This window comes from Neovison vison, chromosome 11, assembly GCF_020171115.1.
Source record: "Neovison vison isolate M4711 chromosome 11, ASM_NN_V1, whole genome shotgun sequence".
Lineage (NCBI taxonomy): Eukaryota > Metazoa > Chordata > Mammalia > Carnivora > Mustelidae > Neogale > Neogale vison.
This window is the reverse complement of record NC_058101.1, coordinates 202,938,386-202,962,147: the sequence shown is the minus strand read 5'-3', so window position 1 is coordinate 202,962,147 and position 23,762 is coordinate 202,938,386.

The window sequence follows — 23,762 nt, the reverse complement described above, 5'->3', positions numbered from 1 at the left end:
TAGTTTATTCCTAATTAATACCTCTATCAAGATCCATATATTTCCTCTTTACATCTTTATACAGAGCAGGCCTGTTTAATGTTCATGTGTATCTGAAAACTGAATTTTCAACTGCTTCATGAGATGTGCTAAAATTTATGGCAAATAGCTGCAAACCCAAATAAATATGCAAATTCTGGCCAGCTAAATTTATTTATTCTGCTCAGCTAAATATGGCCAGCTAAACTTATTCTCTAACAACATAATTCTCTGTTTTCAAACGTACCCAGGATCTAATTTATAGACACGACTGAGGGATGACATGGAGATGTCAATGCCGTTGACAGAGGAGTTTCTGATTTAGAGTTTCCAAAAAGGGGGCATGCCATGCCATGCACCAGGGTTGACCAGGAGGCAGAAGGACTGAAGGGAAAACAGTGAAGAGAGCCCTTTACGATAGGGTCGGGAACCTGTTAAGTCGAAATGTCCCCTACCGTGCAGGAAGGGGAGCACAGACGCTGATTTGTGGCTGGAGATCAGAACACGCTTTCACATGCCTTTGACACAAGAAGGTACAGATGTGAGCGTCGTGACATTTGGTGTGGCCCATGATTTCAAGACACCAGATCATTATTTACAGAGTATCAAGTAGGATTACTACACTCTTTCTCGTAAGCTCCATAATATACAAGCTTTTATGTCATGCTTTTACAAAAGTATAGCTTGCTAGTTGTCAAATAGTTATTAAAACCATCGGGCCCAAATGATATACCCACAAACACACACAAACCATTTTATATTCCACCCACTTTGGGGGAACCCTTGCAAATTCTCAGATGTATCCTCGTTAGAGCCTTAAAGTTATACTAGTAAAAAAAAAAAAAAAGTCATTTATTGAAAACTAAATATCTTACAAGAATTCCAGTGGCTGTGGGTGGTCAGACTGAAATAAATACATGCACGTTTTGCGTCAAAGTTAGAACCCATACAGTTTTATCTAAAGCATATGCTAAATGGGATAATAAGTTCAGGGTAAACTGGGAATAGAGATTTCTAGAATAAAGCTTGCCTTTAATGGGCTAATCAGGGTTGAAGCTGTAATGTTTATGGGGAATGGAAAACTTAATCTCAACTTAGTCTATCTCTGTTCTCGGAAATAATGAGATTTAATGAAGATAGGGCTGGAAGGGCTTGAAAAAGAACTTTGCAGAGTTTTGGGTATATATTTGAGTCGTGCTACTGTTGCAAGTGCCCTGTTGATTCAGAAAACTAAGCCATCCACAAGGGAAAAGAATAGGGTCCAGGCTCCGTGGGAGACAGATGGCAAATGCTAGGCAGGAAATTGGAACCTTAACTAAACCTCCAGGAGTTCAGGATCCGACTTCATTTCCACTGAAATGACAGGAACTCACTTACACTGTATATGAGACTAGGGCATCAAAGCCAATTCCAGATGAAATGTACTAAATTTGGCTCCTGATATGCTGCCAGGCTAACATAATTAGGCAAAGCTGAGCCCATATATAGAAAGTTGGAACGTTATGCAACTGGATGGAAATGAAGATATCAAGGACAAACACAGGGCTAACGATTGAAGTTGTATGATACAGTTTGGGGACAGAAAACTGTAAAAAATTAATGAGCCTTTACAGCATCAAGGTATAAATAAGTGTGAGACCATTTTTGTTGTCAGGATTATAATTATTTCTGATCATTCACTACCTCATTCTCTGGAAGAGGGTTATGAATCAGTGGCTTGTCATGGATCTCCAGTGCCTTCCCGTGGGAGGGTTGAGGGGATATACTTAGTGAAGCCATTTACTTCCTGGTGGTGATTTCTCCTGGTAAATGACGTAACAGTCTATCAACTCAAAGAGAAGTTTTGGGAGACATAGATTTTATTCAACGTGGCTGTTTTGTTTTTTTTTCTTTTAATCTGTCAGGCTGCAGCATGTCACAAGGAATGGGGTAATTCCTTTTCATCCTGAACTGAAGACAAACATGGAGCATGGGCAGAGTGGTCACAATTCCTGTCAACATTAGGGGAACAAACAGTTGCTGGTAGGAGCCTCTGATACTCTGGGATGGTGTGTTTGCACTGCCAAGGTGAGTAGTTCAGAAATTGTACAAGGAGTGAAGCATTGCCACATGAAAAAACAAAGAGGCTCAGTATATATAGCATTGGGGTCTGGGCTGTGCTTTGGGCATCAGATAAACTATAATTAGAGGATGGAAAATGGGAACCCATTTTACAAACTGACAAAATTTTATGCATTAATGAAATTGGTAATGGTGTTTCTACAATAACATTTAAGCCTTCTAATATACCTAATTAACTTGTGACTGTTGGCAAAAGGATAAGACATAGAACTTATAATGTGTGCCTTTGTTATTAGCTGGATTTGTCAAAAGAGACGAGATCAGAAGAGAACTCACTAGTTGGCGAGGAGTAAAAGAGGAATGAGGTAATCCGGACAATGAAGATCTTGGAGGCTTGAAAAAATCAACTATCTCTAACAGGCTGTCAATAAGCATAACACTTGGAAGTACTTTGAACAACAAAGACTAATTAATAATTAAGCAAGAACAAAGACCAAGTTAAGATGATCGTCATCTTGCTCTTGTTTAAAAAACCTGGACAGATTCAGGTAGCTCCCAGGGAATCATTCCAGCTGAACGAAATGTGTCACAGAAAACAGACCAAAGGGTGTCTTTGCAGTGAAGTTTGATAAACCCAAACTAACTGTAAGTAATGATAGACAGAAAAAGAGGGGAGAGGCAACCTCAGAAGGCACCGTGAGTGTGTTGGCTTGCAAATGGCAATGACTGGAGTCAAATAGATAAAAAGTGAAGTTATTGAGAAAGCCACACTGTCAACAGAACTGGCAACATGAATGAAAAGAGATGGTCACCATCTGAGGTATAAGGCAGGTTCTGGGATTGAACATTTCTACAACCGCCAAGCAAGCCACAGATGAAGGCCACAGATGAAGGCCCTCTTCAGATATGACCAAGTTTAATTATATAATGAGTAAGGAAGGAGAGTCCGGAAGGTAGAAGCAAGAGCCACCGGGAAGAACAGATTGGGGAGGTTCCAGGAAACATATTTAGGTCATAATGAAGAAGTGTTTTTATGTTCCTTGAAAAATAAGCCAACAAAAATCCAGAATTTACTGTGACCAGTGATGATTATATGCTGGTCATTTATCGCATTTCTGAATAACACCGTCGAGTGTAGATATCTGACCCTTACTCCATTATTTCATTGAGTATGTAGGTATCGGACTGCAGTGTGTGTGTGTGTGTGTGTGTGTGTGTGTGTGTGTGTGTCCCCACACACCCAGACTCCCCATATTCGTAAGCCACCAGAATAAGAAAGCCCCACTTAGACCTGATATAGAGATTATCAACGAATTCTGAAATTTGAATCTAATAAACATGCCTGGATTGAATTTTTCGGGCATCTTCCTTGGGGAAGAGTGGGTAATATTTAGCATGCGGCGAAAGAGAAGCAAATATCTGTGTGAGAGAAAGGACATGGCTCTTGGCATTATTACTCTTGTTTTCCTCTTTTCTCTAAGGTGGAGTATATATCACTACGTCGCCAAGCAACCGCAGTGCCTTCCTGTGGAAGAAATGGACTTCTCTACCCCACTGACGTGAACTTGGCTGTTTGACTTACTTGGGTCATAAATATGTGAGCAGAAGGACCAACAGGCCAGTTCCTCAAGGCAGCTTTTACAGTCATGATGTAGTGCTTAAGACCTGAATTACCTTGTGGTTTTGCCAGATCTCTTGCTCTTTTTTCCTCCCGTGGAAAAAATACCATCTCCCATATGAGTGGGCAGATTCTCCAGCCTAGATTTTGAAATAAAAAGAAATGTGGAGCTACCACAGACTCAAAACTTCTATTTAATCAGTAATAAATCTTTAGAAACTTTTTGGTCATTTGTTTCTGCAACAAAGATGACAAATAAAGACCGTGTAACAAATTAAATTGTTTGCTTTTATACACACTTTTATATCCAAGATATAAAAGAATATTCCTTGAAGTATTAAGGAGCATCACAAATTAGTTTTTCATTTTGAATGTGTAGGCTTCCAGATAGTTCCAGAAATAGAAAATATTTGAGATGGATGGATTTGAATGGATAGAATATTCTAGACAAAGTCTCAGGTTACCTCAGATTTGTGATATTAAAAACTGCACATCAAAAATAAGTTTGGGGGCATTCGTTTGGCTCCGTTGGTAAAACAAGTCACTCTCCATCTCAGGGTTGTAAGTTCAAGCCCCACATTAGATGTAGAGAATACTTAAAAATAAAATCTTTAAAAAAAGGTCCCCTTATGCTCTACAGTATAACTACTGGTCAAGCCCTTCATCTTATAATTAATGGCTACATGTCTGAAGTATTTGTTTGGATTCCCAGACAAAAACGAATTCTGCTTAATGAAGCAGAAATGGAGGGATGTGACAGGGATAGGCAAATGCAGCTCTGTGCTGAAGCACTCTTCCTGATAACTGTTCTGTAATTGCCCAAAGTGCTCGCTCAAGAACATACAAAAAATATTTAATTACAGAGTATTTATAACTTCCATTTAAGACTGCTTGTAATTAGAAAATGACTCATCATCTAAAAATTTTTACACATAGCCTCCATAGAAGTTAAATATTTATATTTTTCTCATCTTACGTTTAATCTGTGATATATTTAGAAATAATAAGACCCTGTAATTGCTCTCTATATTAAAAATATGCAGCACATAGACAGATGTCATTAGACGTGAACCCTGATGCACCAAGGAGCAGAAGGATGAACACACGCTGCTCCCTCAGCTCTCCAGAGACCCTGAGGCTCACGAGGATTCAGGGGACTAAATTCACTTGACCAATAAGGACTGGAAGGGAAGACATGCCACACATGCAATCTTTAAGGCCGGTGTTCTTTCCTTAATATTAACATTCTTTTCTCAAATTAAAATAAAGCTCCCGGGGCACCTGGGTGGTGTTGGAGTCTTGGTTTCTGCTCAGGTCATGATCTCAGGACGGTGGGATTGAGCCCCACATCTGGCTTCCGGCTCTGTGGGAGTCTGCCTGAAGATTCTCTCGCTCTCCCTCCCTCCCCCCTGTGTTCGCTCTCGCTCTCTCTTTCAAAGAAATAAATCTTTGAAAAAAAATTAAACTCCTTCTTGGAAATAAGACTTTTTCCCCTTACTATACCTATCCATGTTTCATTGCTTTCTTCTTACTCCTCTCTTTTTCTCTCCCTTCATCAAGTGATTGTCTTCCACTCTGCCTTAGGCACATGGATGGTCACTAAAGAAATACAGACCAGTAAAAGCTGCCATTGCCTTCAGGAAGCTTAAAGTCATGGGGGTTAACCCTAAGGAACTACCACTGTGTCAGACTCTAAGAAACAACCATGTCCACCTCACTATGCACACAGAAGACATAACCCTGGTGTATTCGGTATTTGAGGAAACCTTCGGAGAGCACTGTCAGCTAAATCATGTCTCAGTACATGGATCTCAAAATAAAGGGGCCAGGATAAATCAGTGCAAGTCAAAAAGGCAGCAGGTGAATGGACCAAGGCAACCCAAAAGAATACAACTTGTTCTGTGTTCCTCAGGCAGAAGTTAGTCTCTTTGTAGGAGACGAAATGAGCCCTGGAATGACAGGGCATGGTGAGAGACGAGAAAGTAAAAGTAAATGGGATCAGATTACAAAGACATTGAGATTTTGTTTTGAAGGTGATGGGGAACACTTAAATGATTAGATGACTAAAAGATTAATGACATGACCAGAATACGTTTTGGCACTATAACTTGGTAAAATGTGCCACTTTTGGAAGGAGTATAGTTCTCTTACAGTTCATGTCTCAGAAATACAGTCTCCTTAATTTGCAGTGATTCCTCTCATAATTCCTAACTCAGTGGTATGTGGCAGTGTTTTCTTAGTACCATAGTATTTTTTTAAATTCATAATAAAAATATTTTACACTAAAAATTGTTCACCAGTATGAAATTACAAACATCTAAAGTAAAAGTCAGGTCAATATTAAAAGATGTTTTTAATGAGTTCCAACAGTAGGCTGAATATTATCAAATCATCTTATATTTTATCCACAGTTTATTCTCCTATTTTCCTAGTTGTTTTCTTTATATCACCATGTGTTTCTTTTCTATTTTTTTTTTTCAAAATAGCCCCAGCTGAATCAAATCCCCATGGTTACTGGAAAATTGTATCCTCAAGAGACCACAAGATATTCTAAATTTTTGAAGTATTATCTTCTTTGCATAACACTTTGATTCTGCCTCTATCTTAGGATGTTTTTGAGCATTGTTTTCTCAGCTTGGAGCCAACTGGCATTTCCTGGGGGAAACACAGAGCCATCCATTCATACATATTAAATATTAATGTTTCTCACTCCCTAATACAAACACGCACAGCACATGTATCACATGTAATCCTCAACATGGGGATTTGCCACAAAGTGGCAGTTCAAAGATACAGGACACAATACCCTGTTTTACCTCTGTATCCCCTGGGAGGAAAGGAGAGCAGCAATGCAGCATGTCCTGCCTTGAAACAGATGCATTTGGAAAAAGAACTTTCTAAAAGCTGGAGTAGAATTTGGTTAAAGCTATTCAGCTAACATGTGGGTACATTCCAATTAATGATCCTAACAATAAAATGATGAAATGCATACTTTCAAGTAGGTTCAATTCCAAAAGATACATCGATGTCAAAAGTAAACAGCAAAAAGCTCTGTTTTAGGAAGATCATGCTGTGAGGAAGGGGACTAATAAACTAGGATCATGATGTAGCATATTAAAACATATATATAATCTTTTCTTTATATGAACTGTGGTAAGACATCTCAATAATTTTGATAAATGTAAGGGTTATATTTACTACAGTTTTAGGAGGAACATATTCATGTATTACATGAATAAAGACACTGAAATGCTTTATTTAATCAATGGGAAGATCCTGATAAAATAGGCTATTTGCAGTGTCTTCAGACACTAGTGGTGGAAGTCCACTGTATTTCCAATGCATCATTATAATAGAACCTCCTTGAAAACCCAACAACTTCTCAGGGAAGCAGTTTGAAAGACTAAAGAGCTTCTAAAGCTCATGATTCTTAAGAAAAGAGAATATTACTCTAAGAAAACTATTTTCAAATTATTTGATATTCATCTGAAACCTAACAGCCTTCACCTAGCTCTATACTGCCAGCTTTTTGTAGTCAGCCTTGTATGCAGAAATAAATAGTAGCACAATATATCTTCTCTTAACACTTGATAGTTTCTTTTCCATAGTATTAACTTTTCAAGCCAATGTAAACTGAGTGAAAAATGTATTTGAAATTCATTCATAGCGGAGGAATGAAAAATACACTGGCTAGCATGACTTGCAATCAATCACAAAATATAACGAAATAAATGACACTCAACAAAATATTGCAAAGACAAGAACTACAGATCTCCCACAAATATATAGTTGCATTTGTCCATCAAATTTCTTTATCTACGTACAAGCTGACAAGATGTATAAAGAAATAAAACCTAACGGTGACCTTTAGATAAATAAAATGCATTCTCTCTAATGGTTCCTGTATTCAAAGCACCTACAAATCATGAAAGGTGCTTGGTAGTTTTTATTTATTCATTTTTTATGTATTTTGCAACATTGCAGTACTTCTCATGGTTTGAAAATGCCTACATTTTATACCACTTATGTGCCTGGTCACTCAAATTGACAGACATATACCAAAGCAGATTTTTTTCAATGGGCAGAATGAAGATGGAAATAAAAATCTATCTACCAGAAGAATTGATTCTTAATGGAAAAAAAAAGAAAGAAAGAAAACCTCTCTGCCCTAGTGCTGTCAGTTGACTGATAAATCATAGATCAAAATCCTTCCTATAAAATATTGAAGGAAAACCTCTCCAGGCCCAGACTGGTGCTTTAATGACTTGTGCATACTAAAGACTGTTTGAATCTCAAATAAATTCAGAAAGTTATCCGTGGATCCAATTTTCTCCAAGTCAAAGGCCATCTCCTCAGTAGGTCTATAGTCTTGATTTTGTGTGTGAATATGTAGAGGAGGAGAAAGAGAGGCAGAAAGACATGCTCCGTCATGTGGCATATCAATTTCTCCAGAAAAAAGGGATAGGTGTTATATCGCACCCATTTCTGTATTTTTTCAATAAATATTAAACATTAAGGGATTATATTAATAGATTTTGGAATGTAAATTAAAGATAAAGACAACTTTTAACAGATTCTCTGTTTTATAATATTAAGATTACTATGCATAGGAAAACTATTTCAATATAATGCCTATACAATCTATGTAGAGCAGAAAAATACCGCCAAGTGATATCTCTTTTATGTATTAGGTTTTCCAAAGCCATTATTTTTGTTTTGGTATATATCTATTTTTTCTTTTTTTCCCCCTCACTCCTTATTTATTTATTCATTGACAAATTAACCAAATTAATAATTCATACCTTGGAGAATTTAAAAACACAAATCAAACTCAAGTAGTTACACGCTGACTGTATTCTTTTCCAGGCCCTCCTAGGAATACCACAACCCACTGCTTTTTTTTTTTTTCCCCTTTCCAAATGTGATTAAATCAGCTATCTTTCTCAGATTATCTATCATTTCCTCTAAACTTCATATTGAAATCAATGGATGTACCTATGCAAAAATAAATAGATAAATAAATAAATAAAATAAAATAGCATGCTCCTAGCTCTAGGTTAACCTGTCCTGTACCTTGACATTATTATTCTTCACTTCCTGGTTAGCTCTTGGATCCTTTCAGAATGTTTTGTAATATTTATCAGCTCTTCTACTTGACTTCCACAAAAAAATGACCAAATTACCCAAGCTGCCATTCTGGGAAGAAACACCAAATCTAGCCTCCTTTTCACTTAGCTGGCTGTATTTCAAGGCTCTGGGATTACTGTGGGGAGTGGCTTCTGCTTCCTCCGTGTGTGGTCTCCAGCTGCGCATGCCCTTAGAATGCAATGCTCCATGACCAGGTCCAAAAGCAGATACAAGCCCCATCACACTGAGGTGGCATCAGTTCCCACTTCCTGTCCTTGATTTCTTGCCTTGTTTCTGTTCCCAAACAGAATTTCCAATTCTTTTTGAAGCTTCCCCAGGCACGTGTTTCTTTGTGTTTGTATTGGGAGGGGGACATGCACACGTCAGCTCAAGCTCTCATCCTAACAGAGCTTTGAAACTTGATTTCCATAATATAAAGTCTGCCTTTTATTACCTCAAGTATAGAAATGTATTCTGTCACTGGGTTTAAATTCTTCTGCAATCCTGCCATAGATCATCCAATTTTCTTTAATTTTTTACTTTTTCTTCATGTTCTGTTAAATTTTAATTGGATCCTGTTGAATTTTCAGCTCAACTTGATTTTCTCAGTGGGATCCCAGGGCTCTTATTATAGAAGCTATCTCTACGAGCATAGCATTAAAAATGACAGATAAATTAAAATTGTGTCCTGAACTAACAGATAATTTCTAGAAACAGATTTTGCTGCTGAGTACTCATATAATACACTTTAAAATCTGGTTCTGCCATAGATTTACCAATGACACCTGCTGTTTATTTTTTCTTTAAATATTTCCCTTGGCCAGCCAAGATTTCTCTCAAAGATTTACTGACTTTTAGCCTTGTCTACATGCCATATTTGGAGGATGACCCCAATTCCTCTTTAGTTCTGTAAATTTTCCATTGCTTGAGGTGTACAGCTCCTATCAAGTTCTCACCTGAAGAATCATGTCTGTTACTGCAACTCCAGTTGAGAGATATGGTCTTTCATCCATGGCCTAGTTTTCATATGTTTTAAATATTTAAATATTTAAATATTGAACCAAAACTAGGGTAGTCATCTTGCTTCAACCTTGCTTGTTTTACTTAAAATCAACCCTGCATTTCCGAGGATGCTATAAAGTTCCTACAAGTTGATTTCCATTTTAAGGAATACAGAATAGAGATTTGGGGACAGGGCTCTGAGAGTAAAGTCGGTTAAGCACATGTAGTTGACTCTTGATTTTGGTCAGGCCATGATCTCCGGGGGCTGGGATCCAGACGTCTGGGGCTCTGTGCTAAATGGGGAGTCTGCTTGAGATTCTCTCTTTCCCTCTTCCTCTCCCCCTGCTCACGCTCTCTCTAAAATAAATAATTTTTTTTTTTAAGGGGAGGTCTGTGCTTTACGACTGAATTAAGGCTTAGAAAGTACAAAATAGGTGTGCAATCTTTAACTTCTTTTCAGGAAGTCTCTTTTACAAGAAATAGATCTTCGATAAGCCACTGAGTGAATAGTACGGGTGTGGATACTGAAAGGAGGCAGAATGTGTCACCTCCAAGTATATCTCTTTGGTGTCAGGATTATTTTAGGCTGATTATTTTTAAGAAACAGCAGACACAGGAAAAGCTTTGAAAACTAAGTAGAAGTTATACTTTTGTAAGAGATACTTGCATTTATAAGGGAAATTTTCATTTTCTAGTGTGTCTCCTTCTCTGTACCTAGAAGAGAAGGTTGACTCAATGTCTAGATACCCAATCAGTGCAGAAGGCAGCCACATAAATCTATATAACAAACTTACCCTTGTTTACTGTTTTTCCTGGATTTCCCATAACTGGCTCTCTTCTCTTCCACCATCTTCTTTTGTCTTTACCTGGAGACGGTAAGTGGTGGCTTGGGCCATTTGGAGGTATTATTCAGGTGTTACTCAGTTTTTCTCTGTCTCTCCCATGTATGCAGAAGGTCTATATATTATTAAACTTCTGTTTGTTTTTCTCTTGTTAATCTCTCTTTTAATTTAGGGGTTCACAAGCAAAAACCTAAAAGAGGAGAGGAAAAATAATGTTTCCTTTCTTACAGTATAAATAAAGTTCATCTGTATTATAGAGTGGAGATCTTTAAAAATATGACACTATGTAGTTTTACAGATAAGCTTTTTTGAGTTTTCATCTTTTTTGGTTACTCTCAAAATTATTTCAATGACAACTTGGTAGGGGCACCTGGTTGTTCAGTCAGTTGGGAGTCCAACTCTTGATTTCAACTCAGGTCGTAATCTCAGGGTTGTGAGATTAAGCCACTTTTAATCACTTTTGTGACTCCCCCTCTCCTCCTCCCCCCAACTCCCCTCTCCACATGCTCTCTCCCTCTCTTTATTTAAGAATAAAATAAAACAAATAAATAAATGACAAGTTGGTAGATGCTGTATCAGGAACATTGGAACTTAATCGATTTTAAACAGAACCCTACCAATAAAAATAGTAAGGCTTATTGAGTGCTATGTGCTAATCACTAAGGTAACTGTTGTAGAGACAATTTTGAAATGCATTAGAGAAATTTTCTTATTGCATTTTCTTTTTCCTTCCTTCCTTCTTTCAAGATGTATTTATCTGAGAGAGAGAGAGAAAGTATGGCAGGGAGAAGGGGGGTGCAGCAGAAGAGGAAGCGCGGATCCAAGCTGACTCCATGCTAAGCCCAGAGCCCAGTGAGGCTCCATCTCAGGGGATGAGGTCACCACCTGAGCTGAAACCTGAGTCTGAAACTTAACCAACTGTACCACTTAGGCACTCCTCTTACTGCATTTTCAAAAGAGTCTTAATGGGTGGGTAGTTTCCAAACCTCTTTTTCCCTATGGGTAAATTGAGGAGTAGAGATGTTAGTAAATTAGTAGAGTCAGTTAGTAGTAAGTTAAACCTTCTTACTTCAAAAACTGGGATCTTGACAATGATGCTAAATTCCTCGTGTTCAAAGATTACAGTATGAAGATCTGCAAGTTTCTAGTAAAACTAAGATATCTAGTGAATGAATTGTAGTAGGTATTTCTTAGATGTCAAGATTATTAGGAAAAATGGGCTTAGCTAAAATTACTGGTAATCTTCCTGTAGCAGATTTGGATTATATATATATGTGTTTAGTCAAATATTATAGTTATATTTGTCAAATATATATATTTGTCTAATATTATATATAATATATATAATATTATATAATATATAATATTATAGTTATATTAGTCAAATATATATATTTGACTAATTATTTATTGATTACATATATTGATATATATATCTATATATATTGATATATATATTTGGCTAATTATTTATTGACTCATAATTTGTCTCATACAGATTTTTGACATTAATGCTAGTTCTAAAATAAAATTAATCTATACCTATATAGAGAAAATTAAACTATATTAATTATTTTAACATTTAAATTGTGTAAGATGAGTGATTATTTTGGGTACATATTCACTTAATTTGGTCATTTTAAAATATATTTTTAGTATTTTTCAAATAATTTTTTTTTACTATGGTCTTATTATTTTTCATTTGCTTTATAAAATTGACTGTAATCTCTTTCAAAGTTGTATTTTTTTGTTACTAATAAAATTTGGACACCTAACTGACTTATCTCTATTATACCTTAATATTTTTATTTGAGAAATCATTCTTACAGAAAACTCAGAGATAATTCTGCTGAATGAAGCAGTTTTAAATTCTAATATTTAATAGTAAATGGCAAATAGATTCTAACCTATAGCATTTCACAAGTACTATCATGTTTTAATTCCAATTACCTGCATTTGATAAATATGTTCTCTGGACATACTCATCAAATAAAATATATAGTGCCCTTTGAATGTTTCGTTTAATCTAGATGCTACATATAGTGGGCCTTCTTAATTTTATTCAATTCCAGTACATGATACATTTTTTTCAATTAAACATGCTTTAGATAAAAGCATTCCTCTCACATTTCTAATGCGGCACACCGCAATTTAAAAAATTCAGATTAAATCTTGCACACCTTTTGAGCTTTCCATCATGTAATTCTATAGTGTATCCTGGGTTGTATACGGATATATTTCAATGTCCTTTTATGTCTGCGTCATATTTTGAATAACTACAATCTGCTAGGACAGTCAAAGGCTGTCATTTGGGGGACTTCACTGACTGAATGGGTCTGATAAAAGCCTTCTAAACAATTTTGAACAAAATATGACCATAATTTAGTGGAACTACTTATGAAAAAAATCTACTACCCTTATCCCAAAATTTATAGGGAAAGGGAAGGGTCTTAGAATAGTCAAAATAATTTTGGAAAAGAAGAAAAAAGTAGGAGGAAATGTTATTCCACAAAGTTAAGGGTTATTATATAGTTACAGTAATAAATGTAGTGTGGCCCTGGCTAAGAGGTGGACATACAGAGCAATGGAACAGATGGAGAACTTAGAAATAGACCTATACAAGCATGCCCGGTTAATTTTTAACAGAGAAGTATTTAATGGAGGAGGGATAGCCTTTTTGACAAACGACTCTGGAGCATGTGGGTAAGTCTGGGCAAAAGGGGAAAAAAAACTTATCAAAATTCCAAAAGGGCCATCCTACTGATTTAAATGTCAAAACAAAAAGTATAACACTTCAAGAAGAAAAGTAAAAAGGAGAGAATCTTTAGAGCAGAGTACTAGACTCAGATTTCTTAATATCAAAATTGTGACCAAAGAAAAACTCACATATACTACCTAATCAAAATTGAAGGAAAACCAAATCAAAACAAAAACATTTGCTCTCTGAAAAACGGTTAAAATGATTAAAAAGTCAAATTATATGCTGCAGGGACGCCTGGGTGGCTCAGTTGGTTGGACGACTGCCTTCGGCTCAGGGCATGATCCCGGAGTCCTGGGATCGAGTCCCGCATCGGGCTCCCAGCTCCATGGGGGTCCGCTTTTCCCAATGACCTTCTCCTCGCTCATGCTCTCTCTCACTGTCTCTCTCTCAAATAAATAAATAAAATCTTTAAAAAAAAATTATATGCTGCTAGAAAATATCTGCAAACCACATACCTGATGGAAGATTTGTATCTGAAATATGAAAGAACCCTCAAAACAGTAAAAATGAACAAAAGACTTACACAGATACTTTAGCAAAAGTGTATATGAGAACACATATGTTCAATATCACTAGACATTAGGGAAATGCATATTTTTTTTTCAATCTATATTATGAAGTCATCAAAACAGTATAGTATTAGCATAAAAAGACACATAAACCAGTGGAACAGAAGAGACCAGAAATAAATCCATGAATATTTGGTTAACTTACATTTGACAAAGGAGCCAAGAAATACTAAAAGGGGGGAAAGCACAGTCTGTTCAATAAATTGTGTTGGGAAAACTGGATAATCACACATAAGTGAATGAAATTGGACCCCCATAACAGACTACTCACAAAAATGAACTCAAAATGGATTAAAGGCTTGAACATAAGATCCAAAACCATAAAACTCCTAAAATAAAACATAGGGAAAAGACTCCTTGACATTGGTCTTGGCAATGATTTTTATTAAAACCATAGTGTGAATCACTACACACCTGTCAGAATGGTTATCTGAGGTTAGGATGGGATAAAGGGTGAGTGTAACTATCAAGGAGTACCAGAAGGTACAGATAGATATCTTGATTGTGTTTGTAACTAGCAGAAGGTACTCATGTGATGATATGTACACACATTGTACACACACACTCACAAATGAGCACATGTATAACTGGGTATGTAAATAAGTTGAATTGATGCTATAAATATGAATTTCCTGATTTGGTATTTTTGATCTAAATTTCAGTATTATTCTGTATTTATGCAAGATGTTAACATTGGATAAGATCTGGCAAAGAGTATAGGATATAACTATGCTTTTTTTTTTTTGTCATGTTTTGTGACTCTGTAATTATTTCTGAATGAAAGGCTAAAAAATCATTTAACAGCCATGACAGAAATAATCTAGTTACCTTTCTGGATACTTAAGTTGTTTATAAAGAACGTCACTTTTATCAGGATGCCTGTTCAATCTAATGTTTTAATCCGTAGTTCACTGCAGAAGGAAACATCTACTTAAATGAATACATAATAGCATTCACAACATTGTCAAAGGTTTTACTCTGATAGAATAAACTTCCCAAAGCTTTACTTTAAATTTGTAACTTGGACTTAAAAAGTTATTACAGGAAACATCATCAGCATATATATTTTTTTAATTTGCATCTAATGCCATTGCAGTATCTGAGCATGCAATTCTTCTGTAAAAGGACTTAAAAGCTACGTTGACGCTTTATACATACATAAAACACTTTTTTTTTCCGAAAGTGAAATTAACTGAGAAAAACAGCTCCGCTCCACATCAATTAAAATTAATTAAAAAATTAAACAATTAAACAAATTAAACAATTTGCTTTGGGAATAGTTTCCTGAAATAACTACAAACTTTTGAACTGGATCCTAATATATAACTCTTCATTTGATGTGTATCTTCTGCTTTTGAAGTAGTGTTACCACTACTTAACTTCCCATTAAACATGCATTGCTGTCTTTTTGAGAACTTTGCTTTCAAAAATGTAGTGTAAAATTAAATAATATTTGTCAAATGGTAATATAAATAGTTGATTTTAAAAATCAGTAAGTGACAAACCACTGTGGTAAGGATCACAACATATGTACTGCACATGATTTCCATACTGTTAACTGGTTAAAAAATATTAAAAGAAGAGTATTTTGTGACACACAAAATTATAGAAAAATCAAATTTGAATGTCCATGAATAGATTCCATTTTATTACAGATATGTATAACAATAAAATTGTATTCACCTAGTATTATTATATTTTGAGTTTTGCCTATAAAAATTTTGTGGAAATATGGTTTTGTTTTTGTTATATAAATGCCTACATAGTGTTCTTGGTCCTGCCTCTTGACTTTCAAACACTAAAATGTTTGCCATCTGGCCCTTCATAGGAAAAGCATGCCATTCCCTGACTTATGTCCTTTTTATGCCAGGAATATCATCAGCTCCTGTCTCCTGCTCCCATAATTTTACACATTTATCACTCTCTGCACTATCTAGAAACCTGGTTGGTCATTCAATCTTGAGCACAACTGTGGCACATCTGGCTGACACAGCAAAGAGACACCCAATAGCATCAAATATTTCCCCTGTTGCCAGACCAGAAGGAATTAGATGTTCCTCGCTGTTAGTGTTCAAATACATATTTCCAAATCAGTAATTACCCTGCATGCTGTCCTTCAAAGGGAGATATTAGTTTGTTCTCTCCGTGAAAGACCAAAGACCAGGAGGTAAATAAAAGTAGGTTATCACTTTTTAAAATTTAATCATCTGCTTAAAGAAAGAATCTGATTTGCCCCATGTCTGTCTCACCCACTGCTGGGGAGACCATGGCATAAGTCAGAAGCATAAAGTAGAGATACAACAAATGTTTTCTTAATTTCATTGGTAGTACTTTGTTAACTGGACGGAATGCTTGTCTAAGAAAGGCATTGCCCTGCTTACGTAGACATGGTTCTTTATCCCATTTACTGAGAAGTCTGAATGTTACCATTCCAAGGTCTGTGGACTTGCTCAATGAGCTCATCAAGAAGCCTGACTTCACTTTTTTAAAAAAAAATTGGTCTCCATTCTTTTTAATTTTTATTTTTGCTTTCCTCATCTTAATTTGCCTGTTGTTTTTGTGATCAAAGGATGTTTGCTTTATCTTCAGAAATGGTCTCTAGTTCCAAGAAAGAATGCTGAAGAAAGCAATTGTTTTTCCTCCTGGAGTTTTATCTCTTTATTAGGCATGTAGATCTTCCCCCAAGGATCTCTGCCAAGACATCATGTACACATCTGTAACATTTTAACACTTACATCTTCAAGAGTGTCTGAATGTTGTGTATTTTTAGCCGGGAACTTTTCTGATTTGAGCAAAATTAGGGTTCTTGTGCCGAGAAAGATCATAGGGTATACGCAAATACTGGTGCCTGTCACATCCACCCAGAATCGCGGCTTTACAAAGTGCTTCCAGATTTTTACTTGGACATTTATCATAAGCATATTACTAAAGAGTATTTATTTTTGAATTGAGGCAAAATACCTTTTTAGACCTCTTTTGGGTATCATGATCATTAGAATTAAAATGGTATTTGCTGTAACATTCTTTGTCAGCCCTGACCGTGGCTATTTTTTTTTTTTGAGAATATCATGTAATATAAAAATTCTGTAACCACAATATACCCAACATTTCCAAGGGATTTCTGGTGGTGAGGAAGAGTATTTTTATTGTGACATCTATTTATTCTTTACATCTTCTGCTTTCTCATGGTAGTCCAATGGCTGACTAATTCAATCATTTTAGAATGCTTTCTTTTAACATGACTACATTTAAAAGTAAATTCAATTCACTTCAATAACAACATTAAAAATAAGTCAAACGCCCCACAAATATAGTACTTCTTTTATATAGGTAATATAAACAGAATTATGACAATGGTATATCCCATGCATGGATCATGTATTTATCCTCGAGTATCCTGGGTCCATCCTCTTTGTTTTCAGTTAGTGTTTATGTTTCTTTAGTCTATTTTTCTCTTGGCTCCTTATCTATTTCTTTTTTTTCTTTAACTTTGAAAATAAGTAGAGAAGCTGGTTGTTTGCCCCATAAGCTTTCCAAAGACTGCATTTTTCTTATTGTATTCTTATTGTATTCATATTTCTTATTGTATTGTATAAATACTGTTTAACGTGTTTTAGACTTCTGTAGTCAAATCTAGAAGATTGAGTGGATTTTCAAATTATTTTTGTAGGACTGCATAATAGATGCTGTCAAATACTTTTATTTGGAAGCATATAATTTTTTTTGTCTTTTTTGGGGGTAATGTTAGACACTAATTTTTGATTAATGGGTTATGAAAAAGTGGCCTTCTAATGGTATTAAATCTGAGTTTCTTATTCTTTGTTTATTATTTGAGATATTACTAGGGATGTAATTATTTTCTTTCATTTACCAGTTTTCAAAATAACAACTTGGTTCCTTAACACCCTCTAGAGGTGATATTTTATCATTATTTAGGAAGGTATTAAATCAATTTATCATGGTAACTTCCTTCAGTGATGTCCAGTTTTCCATTCTCTGGCCAGAGGGAGCACCTTCAGGGTTGCCATCTGTGTCCTTTTGACCCTACTCAGTAATTTTTTAATACTTTCTTTGCTTTCCAAATGTGACAAGATGTTCAGATTCATCTTGGGCATTTCCTGTCTCACACATGTAATAAAGGATGCAACAATTAAAATCAATCAAAGTTAACCATATAATTTTATAATGAGAAAAATGAGACCCAAAAGAGATTAACTGACACCAGTTGGAAATAACACTATTATGTTAATTACATTAGCAATATAGAATGTGAGTGATGTTTAGAGAGATTAGGAGGATGAAGATATTGAATTTGGATGTGGAAGCTTTAATCTTGACTTGTTTGAAGAGCAGGCCTCAGGAGAGAGATAAGGGGTGAATATATTGATACATATAAATAAATTAAATACTTAATTAAAAGAACTTCAAAGGGAGAAGGTAGTAATATATGTTTGAAAATTATTCCAACTTTAATTCTGATACAATAAATTCCATTTAAGTCATCATTAAAAGTTGTAACACTAAGGAGACAAGAATGCCTTTCTTGTGTTATTCATGGATCTGCTATGATATCCTTTATGTAATCCTCAAGTTATTGATAAAAAAGGATGAAGCAATATAAGCTCTGGCCTTTATCCTTTTAAACACATTGTCAAAAAAGGAAGCTAGATGGTTTCTTACAAAACAATATAGAAATCAAAATGCACAGTAAGATTTCAGTAAAGAAAATTTTTAAATAAATAGGTTTCTACTTTTACTACTTGATTCCAAAAGCAGAGAGGATTAATATGTGTGGAAATAAATTTTGCAAACCACAATAATATTCACATTTTAGACATTCCTTTTCCCAGTATAATCTAGTGTATGTTTAGTAAAGAAAATTTGGGGAATACATCTAAGCTCAAATTACAACATGCAGAGAAAATTGTTAACATCATGGTATCTTATTTTTATAAATGTGTTAAAACAACGGTGAAGCATTACTAGAGATTTGGCAATGTAATATGCTATTTCACTCATCTATATGTTATTACATATATTTTATTGAGTATTCATCTTCCATTAAATATTTTCTAGTATTACTACCTTTTTTTTGAAGATTTTATTTATTTATTTGATAGTCAGAGATCACAAGTAGGCAGAGAGGCAGGCAAAGAGGCAGGCAGAGAGAGAGGAGGAAGCAGGCTCCCTGCTGAGCAAAGAGCCCGATGTGGGGCTCGATCCCATAACCCTGGGATCATGACCTGAGCCAAAGGCAGAGGCTTAACCCACTGAGCCACCCAGGTGCCCCTAGCATTACTACTTCTAATGTCTCCATAGTATTTCTTCTAACAGATGTGATATATTCAATTATTTCACTATTGTGGGGCTTTCAAAGTATTTGAAAAATTTTCATCATAGTAAATATTGAATATCTATGTGGTTAATTCTCCACACACACTTAAAATTATATTTCATGATACATTTCTAGAAATAGCATCTATAAAGCTAAAAGGATGTATTGTTAAATTGTTTTCCAAAAATCCTAAAAACAACCATAAGAAATATATGACAGTGTATGTACCCTAGTAATGGAAATAATGATGGCAAGAAACAGTAAAGGATACTTGTTTGTATGAAAAACAGTATTCAGAGGAGTTTCCATTCTTGCCCTTGGTAGTTCACATCATGTCCCAAATTGTTCACATGTTTCAAAGCTCTAATTGCTCCAGTTGCTAAAACCAAATTTTGATGCAAATATCTGTATCATAGACTCTCTAGTCTCTAGAAAAAAAATGTACATACAGCATAGGATACATCAAAGTAAGGATCTTTTAAAAAGTCACAGGTATTGATTATGTCTAACATCGTTTTGTGAGCAGTTTCAATAGATTATCATTTACAATTTGAGCTCTTTACTTCTGTAGTTTATAAATATCCATGAAATAAAAATTGATAGAATAAATGATAATTTTCCCCATTTGTTAAAGAATGAGCTGTATCTCTCAAAGACTAGTTTGATTAAAAACTTTTTTTTTCACTATTCATTGTCAAAGGAGAAAATAGAGTAGGATATATTTATAGTAAGTTTATATCTATAGTACTTTATTTTACCTAAGTATTTCCATTTTAATGTCAGTGCAAATCAAGATTGCTTTCAGATTTTGACAAGTGTTCCTGTAGTTCACCAAAGATATCTTAAATCAAATTGTTCTTTTTCACCATATATTTATATTCATGCATGGACATGAAACTATGGATGGATGACTGGCAAGTGGAGAAAGAGTTTTTTTTATTATTTATATTCTGTAATTCTTTTCATCTTCTTAAATTGGTAATTAAAGGAAAAATATAATCCGCTAAAATTCCAACCTGCAATAAACTATAGTTTAAAAGAAATAAACCACCCACAAAAACGTATACACACAAACACACACACACACACACACACACAGAAACAGATACTTACACATATGTACACATGGATGGTTATATTTTTAATAGTAGATATATACTACTCCCTTCAACTTAACATTTAACCTATATATTGTTCTTCCCAATGATATCTTCTCAATAATAGGGTTAAAATGATAAGTTATTTAAGCTTCTGTGCTTTTGTGAATTGTGGCAACTGTAAAACATGTCTGCAAAATTCTTTGGAACTCCTCTCATTGGAGAGAGAGGTCTATGTCATTTTCCCTTAGATCTGAATGCTACAACTTCTTGACTAATAGTATATAATGGAAACTACACTGTACACTTTCCAGTATCAATCCATAATAAACTGGCTGAATTCAGTGCTGTCATTTTTGAGACTTGTTATAGAATCTAGCCATCATACTCTGGGGAATTCCAGCTTCTCAGGACGATAGCCCTGTGGACAGAATCTAAGGACCATGGCCCACCACCCAACCTGAGCTTCCAAATGACAGTCATCATCAACTTGCCAGTCATTTGAGTTATCTTAAAAGTGGAATTTCCAATTCAGACTTTGGCCAACATAGCTAATGGCAGCTGGGGAAGAGGTTAGTTGTCCCATGAAGCCCTGCCCAGATTATAGATTTTGTACCAAATACTTGATAGTTGTAGTGTTAAGGAGCTATGTTTTGGGGTAACCTGTAATAAAGTAATAGCCATTTGATAGAAAAACTATAGGATTCTCCTATCTTCAGTGTTCTAAAGTACACAATATCTGTTTCTTAGATTTAAAACTCACATTTACATTTGTTATAGGGTATAAGGTATAGGTTATAGGGTAATAATGATAAGGTTTCAAGTACCACTATTGAATACTTTACCATATACTTACGGCACAAGACAAAAGAGTAAAGGCTAAATAGGGTGAAATTTACAGGTTATCCCTATAGATCATTTGTATCTTATTCTTGAACCAGACTCTCAGAGTCAGCTTTTGGACAATGTAGGAGTTAAAGCTGGGTCCATTCCCAAAAATAATACAAAAATAATGCAAATTAATCCCTTTTCTGAGCTTCTTCCTGTTCATTAGTCATTCTCTCACCTATATTCTCAACAACTTCCTTCCAAAAGGGCTAATCCTCTTTACCATTTAATATACTCCAGGCAATGATACTAAAGAGAAGGCTTCCATCTACTCTGTCTCCCATTTCTTCCAGCCTTGTTTCTATGTTCCATAACATCTTCCCTTTTTTTCGTAATTTACACATTCCTTCACTCTTCTTCCCACTCTAATCTGACTCCCACTTCTAACCTATGTCCTTAAACTGCCCTCCACCTAGTTTACATGGTAAGTACTTCTTTCTCAGGCAAATGGATATTTTGGTTCTTAATTTACCTGGCATTTCTATGGTACTAGTTCTTACTGAAATCCTCTTCCCCATCACTTCTTGAACCAAGTGCATCTCACTATTCTGCTTGGGTTGTCATAATATAATATCACAGATTTGGTGGTTTAAGCAACAGAAGTTTATTTTTTCTAAGTTCTGGAAACTGGAAATTGGAGATGAAGATGCCTCCAAGCTTGATTTCCAAAGAGACATCTTCTCATGGCTTGTAGATGATTGTCTTCTCACAGATTCCTAATATGACTTTCTCTGTGCAAGCAAAGAGAGAGCACTGTTGTCTGTTCTCATTCTAATGAGGATACCGGTTCCATTGCATTAGGGTCCTATCCTTAGGATCTCATTTAACATCAGTTACCTCCTTTTTTTTTTTTAAATTTTATTTATTTATTTGACAGAGAGAAATCACAAGTAGATGGAGAGGCAGGCAGAGAGAGAGAGGGAAGCAGGCTCCCTGCTGAGTAGAGAGCCCGATGCGGGACTCGATCCCAGGACCCCGAGATCATGACCCGAGCTGAAGGCAGCAGCTTAACCCACTAAGCCACCCAGGCGCCCCCATCAGTTACCTCCTTAAAGGCCCTGTCTACAGATGCAGTTACATTGTGAGTTAGAATTTTAACATATGAACTTTACAGGAACATAATTTAGTTCATGACATCTCGTAGCTTATCTGAGATCAAATTCCTTAATGTCCTCTTACCATTCTGCTTCTTCATTCTCCATGTACTTAGTGCTAGTTCTTTGGGGTTTGTTTCAGTTTTGTTTTTCCTCAGACCCTTTTATTTTCACTCTCTGAATGGCCTTAACCTCCTATAGCTTCAATTACTATTTATATTCTACACATCCTTGAGTCTTTATCTCTAGCCTGCCCTCTCCCCAGAGTGTCAGATTCATTCAGTGGTACATAAGACAATCCAGCTCTATTCCCACAAATATCTTACATTAAATTGTCTAAAGTACTTCATACCTCGTATATGTAAAATCACCAGCTAGCTAGTTATCCAAGCCAGAATTCTGGGTTTCATCTTTCCCTCCTTTCTATCCTCAATAAACTCATATAATTCAAAATACTCAACTTCCCTGTATCTTGCATTTAAAGTGCATTTCAAATATTTTGGAAAATTGAAGCTTTATTTCTGCTTTTTCAAATATAGTTATTCCACCTAGGATACTGTTTCCTCAGTACTCGATGTTCATCTTTAGCTTCCTTTTATAGTCTAATATTACAGCCACTCTTCAAAAAGCAGATGTACCTCCACCCAAAATTTGCTTTAAATAAAAAACTGACATACACACACACACACACACACACACACATGCACATACACATGCACACACACACATTCACTGAAATAGTATTTTAAAAAGTTACCACTTATATAAAGAGACTTTCTGGAGAAAAGGTCAATCTTCTCAAAATAGTCTTAAAATTGCTTGAAAGAGAAGGAAAGGACTTTAATTGTGGTTATGAAGTGGGGCTTCAGTGATGGATGCCCCCACACACACACACATACACACAGGTTTGAGTGCTATGAATATCTCCCTGGCACCACATGATGGAACATCTGGGTTTCTCATAAGCATGACCAGATGTGAGACAGAAGGGGAGAGGAATGAGGCTTAAAAGCTGTCAGCAATCAAACATCGAGAAATGGACTCAGACTCTTTATTATGTGCTGTCAGGAGCTCAACTGAGCAGGGAGAGTGAGAGATGAGCTGTCAGGTGTCAGGATAGCCCATAAAAGCAACAAGCCAAAAATGAAACAAGCAAGAGGCTGAAACCAGAGCCCAACTCTCCCTGTTGTGTTTTCTGCATGGAAGGACCCACTTTGGAGAGCCAGGCAGATAAAAGCAGATGTGTGGGTCATCTTACTTCTGAGATAACATTGAGCAAAAGACCCAGTAGCTTTATCAATGCTGGAGAAAAGAAAAGCATGAGAGGGAAGTTCTAGGTGTGGAAACATA